Raw genomic sequence first — 8142 nt, 5'->3', positions numbered from 1 at the left:
TTCGTAGAACCTTCATTTTTTTCTCTAAAAACATATGTATTTATTCAGATGTATGTGAAGGTTTTCTTAAATGAAACCATTCAAATCTATCAAAACTCTTTCTTTCGGTGAAGGGGGCGTGTGTCTGTTCGAGTCAACGCCAGACTGTACGAAGACTTATACATCAGAAACAACATGGCGGTGTAAAACTAATGACGGATTTAAGGTGGATGACGTTGAAACGTCACAGAGACAGTTTTCAAAATTGAAGAACGCTTTTAGCGAAACTTACAAGGCCTGTTTGAAACATATTCGGAGCGGATCTGTCAAATTCTGCGTTCATCATGAGACTCCACAAGACGCCCTGAATATGATCAGTCACTACGAGGATGTGAGAGCTATGATCCTGGAGTGTCTCCGGAGAATAGATTCTACAGTGAAAGACATCCAGATGGACGTCCAGGTGCAGGACTTCGTAGGTACTGTACAAATTATTTGTCCGCCGTATGCAGATATGACAGGGACTCTGTTTTCGAATATACATGTTTTCATATCTTAGTGTCGGTTTTACTAATAAATGATTTTACCTTATTTCTTCAGGTTTTAAGAGTACTCCAATCTGAAGGACGCTTAAAATCCTTGCAAAAAATTGATAAATTCGGGTTTCTTTTCTAATCAAATTGTCCCGAAAAGATACCGTAATATCTGTGTTAGGTATCTGTCCACACAAAGAGAGAGAGAGAAATAGGGAGACAGAGAGAGTGAAAATGGACACACACACACACGTGCGCGCGCGCACACACACAACCACCACAACTGTTCTAAGGACCAGCATATTCTGCACACGTTCTGGTGATTACGCATGTGATATTGTGGTCACGTGACCGCACGTACGCAGGGGCAGTTTCGCGTACTTGCAAAAGAGTTTGCTGCATGCGACGAGAGGATGCGTCAGGTTAGATGTGGCCCTCATGGTAGTCGTCCATATTTACTACAATGTACTGTCCATTTATAATGCGATTCAGGTCGTAAGAGCTGACTAACAGGAACTTGTGGCCTGGTTTGGTTGACAAATATCATGGTTTTCCAGTTGCATGATCAGGCCGTTGATCACTGGGCTTAGTGGCCCAGACTCTATAATATAACTAATAACACAAAACAAGGAAAAAGAAGGAGACACAACTACACGGGTGACAATTAACGGCAAACTATTACAGAAAAACACTGAAATCAAAATGCTTTTAAATATATGTGAACACAAAAGCATCCCGCTCGCTATGATTTTGGGAGCAAAGTAGTCAGAATTGGGCTGAAAAACAGCAGCAAAAACTTCAATCCCAAATAACGGCCAAACGGTTAGAGATATCGAATCTGCCATACCGCCGTATTTTATACATGCAAAACGCATTGACCTAAACGTGCTGGACGTTATATGCTTAGGGGAAGTTAGGCGATGTTTCCAGAATTCAAAATTCAATTCGGTTGCTGTCATGCGGTACGTAAGGCATACATGGCAATGTCAGTGTATTACCTGGTATGTGTGCAGTAAATTCGATTTCGTGGTGATTTTTTATTTCGTGAATGTTGGAAATTTGTCCTGAGTCTGAACCTTCTGAAACTTTTCGTCGATGTTCAGTCCAATGCATGGCCGTGCTGTGACATGTGTATATCCATATTACACTGAATTGACATGGTAACATAGTTTGAGCGGAAAATGTTAATTGTAAAATTATTGTTTTACCATGCAAATGTTTTAATGTTAGAAGATTTAGATTGAAATCACAGGAGATTTTAAGAAAACAGGCGTGAAAGTAGTTCGCCGCGAATATTAGATGTCTTCTCTGAAGACCGCGCCTGCTCGTGACATTTACCGCATAAAGTGATTTTGGCTACTAATACGTTATTGCAACTTCACACGTTATTGCAACTTCAAAAGTGAACTTTATCGAGAACGTTATTGTGACGCTAAAGAAAACCAATATTTTTTACGAACATTTTTCTTCACTATGAATAATGATTTACTGAGAACCACACCTTTAATAATCCTTCCAGCAATATGTATTACTATATACGTATTATGGAAATAGTTATAAAGCAACAATAACTTATTTCATAGTCCTCACAAAAAAATTGGTGTAGGTATGCTATATTGGTTAGAATAATATTCTCATGCTTGCCAAATGTTACAAATGCTCATATCTTAGACAATCTCAGAAATAAGACTATCATTCAGTTAATACTCAGTAAGCTTGTTACTATTTATTGTATATTCAATAAACACTATCTCCTTCCGAGCATTTAGTAAATATTTCAACCACATTACTCCAAAATAATTCATTTTGTTGTTTTCTTTTTAAGATTATGTGTGGCCACCCAAAATATATATTCTTACAATTCCGGTAAGTAAACTATATTACAGTCTTGTCCACACTGGTACAATATGGCAGACGAGTGATATGATAATTTGAAACATACTGATATCGTTGACCTGTTGTGCTTTATGAATGACATGTAATTAGAGTTGTTGTTTGTTAAATTAGATATTCACAACATTTCATTACTGACCATGGCTGTATCATATGAAGTAAACAACCATGTAATTAGTAAAAGAGTGCTTCACATTCCTCTTTTTCTAGTAACATATTTGAAATATTTTGCTTAAGGTTGTTATCCAGATGTAAGGAGTACTTTTTTTGTGTGTAAGGTAACATGTGTAGGTATATTTTCAAAGTATATCTTCATAAAAAGTAAGTTACATGAAATGTCACAAAGTCTCTGTTACAACACTTTGTTTTCTAAAGATGAATAGCTGTAATAATATGTCTAGTAACAGTTAATATCGGCAAGTCTTTTCTAGTTCATTCAAAATGAAAGTTCTGGCAACTTTTAACTTTAGTTCTAAACTTTTAACTTTAGTTCTATATATATAAGACAATGAAAAGAAATCTATCATTATATACATATTTATTTACATGAAAGGCATATGGTATAATTAAATAATTCACCGTGATTTTGCTTAAATATTGCAAATACGGCGTACATATTAATCGCACCATTAAATAATTTGAAGGATATTTACATTCAGTGAATTTATATAATATATGTCACCGTGATTTTGCTCCAATATTGTGAATACGGTAAAACGGTGAATACGGGCACAGAGGCCAACAGAACAGTCAGGACCCCAAGTCCTGATCTTTCCTGCAGAACCATCTGATTCCTCTTCCTTCCAGTCTGAGCTTCAATGAAGTGGCGTCAGTCGTCGGGAAGGAGGCTGGGTCCTTGGTCTGCCAGCCCCCCTAGTCACACGAGTGTTCCCGACGAGTGAGTGGAGAAGGGACATGTGGAAGTCCAGACATGGGGGGAAGGGGCGTTCTACCATGAGTGTTCAAGAACGTCTGATAGGCATTAACTAAAAGTGAAGAGAAGAAACATTGACTACCAGTAATTATATCAAATAATCACAAGAAAATCTCATTCTTGAAGAATCACTATAATTTATAGTAATTAATGTTCAATTACTCCATATTTCAGGAAGTCAGGCATCAGGAAGTACACTTTGATAGCAATATTGATGTTAAATGATCAATAACTATACCTAATTGATGAGTCGATGAGTCGTTATTATGACTTCCAATGGAAAACATGATCTCTTACCTGATGCTGTGAGAAGAAAATTGATTAAAATTTTCTTCCACAACTTCAAGGAGCGGAGTTGGGGATCATACAGTGCAATGAGTTGATCCCCAAGGTCCACTCCCCCCACCAAGGTGTTGTACAGTCGAACGACTGATGGGAGAGTGACAGACCGGCCCCGTGAGTTAAGCTCATCTTCCATTCTGTAAAGGGAATAGTAGATGTTGAGCATTCAATGATCATGTTATTAAATTCTACACATCTTCAAAATTAAATTAACATATTTCACTTTCATAAATCTGTATTGTGATATTATGTGTTTGCCACATGTAAAATAAATCATAATGACTAATCTGCCAATAAGGACTCACAAAAATTTAAAATACTATATACCTTGGACTACTCATGGTAGATAAAATGGGGAAGACCCTCCTGTCTGAAAAGAACACTGCCAGCAGTGGACCCTGTCTTCTCACAGTTGTCGTGCCCCTTGGTGGTCTTTTCCCAACAAAAGAGACCGGCATTCCCTTCCTCCGGACGGCGACAACTCCCGTACAGAATGTCTTCCTGCCAAATAGAGCATGGCAGAGAGACGGACTGCTGAAGAAGTTGTCAGAGATGACGTGGTGGTCATCCAACGTTCCTACCTTTGTAGATCCGACCTTGATGGGTGTATCCAGTACCCGCCTCGGCAAGGATCCACAGCTTCACTGGTTCGCAATTTCTAGTTTTTGTGATCGTTAGAATTCTTTTGATTATTCACTAAGATCGGATTAAATGATTCACTGATTACATCTAGAAAACATTTCATGGAATTCATCCTAAAAATGTGTGTGTTTATCCAGGCTAATTTCCAATAGCTAACCTGTGAGTGTTTGCGAAGGATCCATTCACAAAGACCGGCCTGATCTTGTGGAGGGGGTCATGATCCGGCTGCCCTCGTGGCACTGCAGTAGAGTTATCGCTGCAGAGGAGGAACCGCATGATGATTTGGAAGCGGTTCCTCGGCATGGTATCCCCGAAGGATGGTGTTGCTGTTAGCCTGTTCTTGCACCCCTCACTCCAGTAGGATGCGATGTTTGGCTTCCTGACGACACCCATGGCCAACACGAGTCCAAGAAATGCCCATGATCGAGCCCTGCTCTGTGGTGATAAGGTGCGGCCCTGCAGGTACTGCTCCGCATACCTGTTTGTCTCCCTGACCAGACAAATTAACACCTCCATGCCCTCCTCCAAGTTGTTGGTCAAAATATTCGATTGGAAGGGCATCATCACGTGAAAAGTAACTTCATATTTCTATCTATGCATGTATTATTATTGCAAATCAACACTGATCATATCTTCACATTTCGCCTACAAGCAAAATCAATTCATACAGACCAATATCTTTGATAGATACAGGCATTAAATCAAAAGTATTCAACAGATATACATGAATAAGTGCAGTTTTTGCCACATACAAAACATACAACAATTACTTTATTTGTTGTGAATTGTAATGCCTATCTTCCTTATTGAAATCATTAAATTTATTATGAATTTATATATTTCATTTATTGTTCACATTGATTACCTGGAGGGTTGACAGGGCCACAGACCTCGGCAAAATTAATGCTATTCATTATAACTCCAGAAGAAAGATTTATTATCATTTACTGTGGTTTGTTTGAAGTACGACAGGCAAATAAATGAATGGGCATATATGTAGCATTCAACAGTTTATCAATAGTCAAAAATAAATAGATATATGGACAAAAATTTAGGAACGGATTGAAGGTTACATTAAAATTTAAATTCATTTAACTGAAGAATATATATTCTTTTGATGTAAAGGAAAACATTTATTTCTCTTAGGGTAGTGATGTTAAAAATCGAATATAATCTATTGCAAGTGTCTTCAATATTGGGAGTAATAAGAGTCTCTGCCGAAATCAAGGTTTGAAATAATTGACATTGCCAACATCATAAATGGTCCTTGCATTGTAAAAACAACACCTGAATACAAAGTTTTAGATGTTTATGTAATGACTCACTTTTATAAACCTAATTTTCATACCTAACAATACTGTGAAATTAATGACTGGGTCAGACAGAATGGAGTAAATAATCCTGCTAATCATATTTCATGTGTTTAAGTTTTTAGTAACTCAAACAATTTCATTACAGTCAACACTGTAAACATAGATTTTGGAATATTGAAATATCGGTCAGTCTTCTCTTTAATAGTATTTACCTAACTCTATTCCATACTTATAAAAGCAAGTATTTATCCAAATTCAGAAACTGCTCCTATGACTTAAGGATACAAACTGGCGCATGCCAAAATATTAACATTGATAATAGAGGGGTTTAATGTGTAATGATGACATTGTATTATATAATATTTGTTCCATCACATGAAGTATAAAAAATGTAAAGAGTATCATAGAATATTGTATATTATTATCATCAAACTTTATTACTATAATGATCCTACAATAATCAAGCTTCTAACTAAATCCCAAAACTACCTTTGTAAAGATGTGAAACTGGTGTATTCAGTATCTACTTAATTAGTATGCAGTATTTGTATGTTCTCCGTTAGTAGCCCATTGTCACCATCTCTTTAGAAACAACCTTGGTTGAATTCACATAATATATATGCTATTTTCATGTTAGGCTGGTGGTTGTTTTCAATGTATATTACTTAACAATATTACTGGTGAAAGTAATGTTTCTTACTTTTGTGTATTTCATGTATCTGCATCCTGAAACTGTACACTGTTATGTTGTTTACATTCATTATTTATATTGAAAAATATTTCAGACACAATCTCATTGTGTTCATGGAGCTACACTATATGTAACAAGTAAGTGTTGACCATCTGTGTACTTCTTGAAATTTTCAGTATGCATATACTGTTATCATTTTCCCTTCAGTTCAGGTTTTAAATATATCAACTAAAACATAAATAACGAATGTACTGTGTCTGCATCACCAGTATTTTTATGGTACCAATATAATACGATTAAAAAGTCCAAACTGCATAATCGTCGTAATATTGATTCTACTTCGCCGCTTCATTTGTTACTGCTTGACAGAAGTAATAATTTCAGTCTACCGAACTTGAACAATAAACATACATTTTACTCACCTCTCCTTTCCTCGATATCTTCCATATTGGAGTCAGACTCTGAGTCGGAATCGAGCGAATCGACAGATATATCCGACTCAAAGTTCAAATCACTGTCAGTGTCAACTCCAACTACAGACATGATTACGAATGATTTGTTGCGTCTGTCACAAGGGGCTATTTATATATTCATTAATATTCATACTCTTGGCGGGAAGCAATTTTTTATGTATTTCCTTAAATATTCCTTGCGTTGATTGCTTACTCAAAATAAGCATTTACTATTCTGACTTCAGTCGTGTCTTTATTTAAATTTCTTTTGTCCACATTTCAACGAAATCAATTGAAATCTAGGACTTTATTGTTTTGACTCGGCCTCTGGTAACCTTTGTGACGTGGCAAGTCATAGGTCGCCTGTCACGGTATTTTGTTCCAGACTAACCATCGCAAATGAACCGTTCCCGTCCTCTCGCCTATATGGGAGTGGTGCGCGGTGGAAACTACAGAGAGTCAATAGAAACACGTACACATAATTCTTAAAAACAAAAAAAAATATGTCCTTCAGTAACACCTGATTTATGAGCAAATACTTACAGACACCTTAGAAGTGTAAAGTTTCAGCATTGAAACAAAAAAAACCCATTAATATCTTAGTTTGCAGTAGTCCGTGACTTAGCAACTCTGTGAAAGACTACGATGCATGCATCATCATGAAACAAATATATGCAATCCGTCGCAGTTCAGATTTCCTCAAGCAAATCAGGGGCATGAAGCTGGAGATGACATGATAAATAAGCTATGACATAATCATAACCATTAAGTTATTTGTATTTATTGCGATTAGTTTACAATATTCTTACCAGTGTCTACTTTTGAACGTCTTTTCAGAAAATTATACATATAAAAAACACAGACATTTTACTAACACACATTCGTTCAGAAGACATAAAATATACAGTCCTCGTTAGAGGTTGTCACAGGCAATCTTTCCTGCATTTCCGTGGTCGACTAAGGACCATTGGTGCGGCTTTATCTTCTCGCGGAAAGTAGTGTTAGCGACCTTCAACTTCGATCGCCATTTTGTGTAAGCTTCCCAGCGAAAGAGCTTCGGTACCTTTTCTGTATTTTAAAAAAATATGAACATTTACAGAACACTATGGAATATCTGAGTATAGACAACATTATGAAAAGTGACAGCGATCAACAAAGAATGTGTTTAACATGTGTCAATGGGTATGTACTACTGTATGAATGCTTTTAAATATACGTTAAGTGGCGAAGTGGAAAACGATGCAATACGGCGATATGCAGTTTATATGTGCGTTAGAGCTATAACAATTATGCATACGTGTTGGATAATGACTTTACTTTTAAATGTGACATCTTTTTGGATTAGGGATTGTATATTTTTCGA

The 8142-nt window shown here is 36.6% G+C and overlaps 1 pseudogene; it reads right to left on the bottom strand.

Moving 5' to 3' along the window:
• Nucleotides 1-3278: 3278 nt before the first annotated feature.
• LOC137282201 (uncharacterized) lies at nucleotides 3279-6870 on the bottom strand (annotated as a pseudogene).
• Nucleotides 6871-8142: the final 1272 nt, after the last annotated feature.

The sequence above is a fragment of the Haliotis asinina genome, chromosome 4 (genome assembly GCF_037392515.1).
Source record: "Haliotis asinina isolate JCU_RB_2024 chromosome 4, JCU_Hal_asi_v2, whole genome shotgun sequence".
In the NCBI taxonomy this organism is placed as follows: Eukaryota; Metazoa; Mollusca; class Gastropoda; order Lepetellida; family Haliotidae; genus Haliotis; species Haliotis asinina.
The sequence above is the reverse complement of the archived record's forward strand: the minus strand, read 5'-3'. Positions and strand labels throughout refer to the sequence as shown.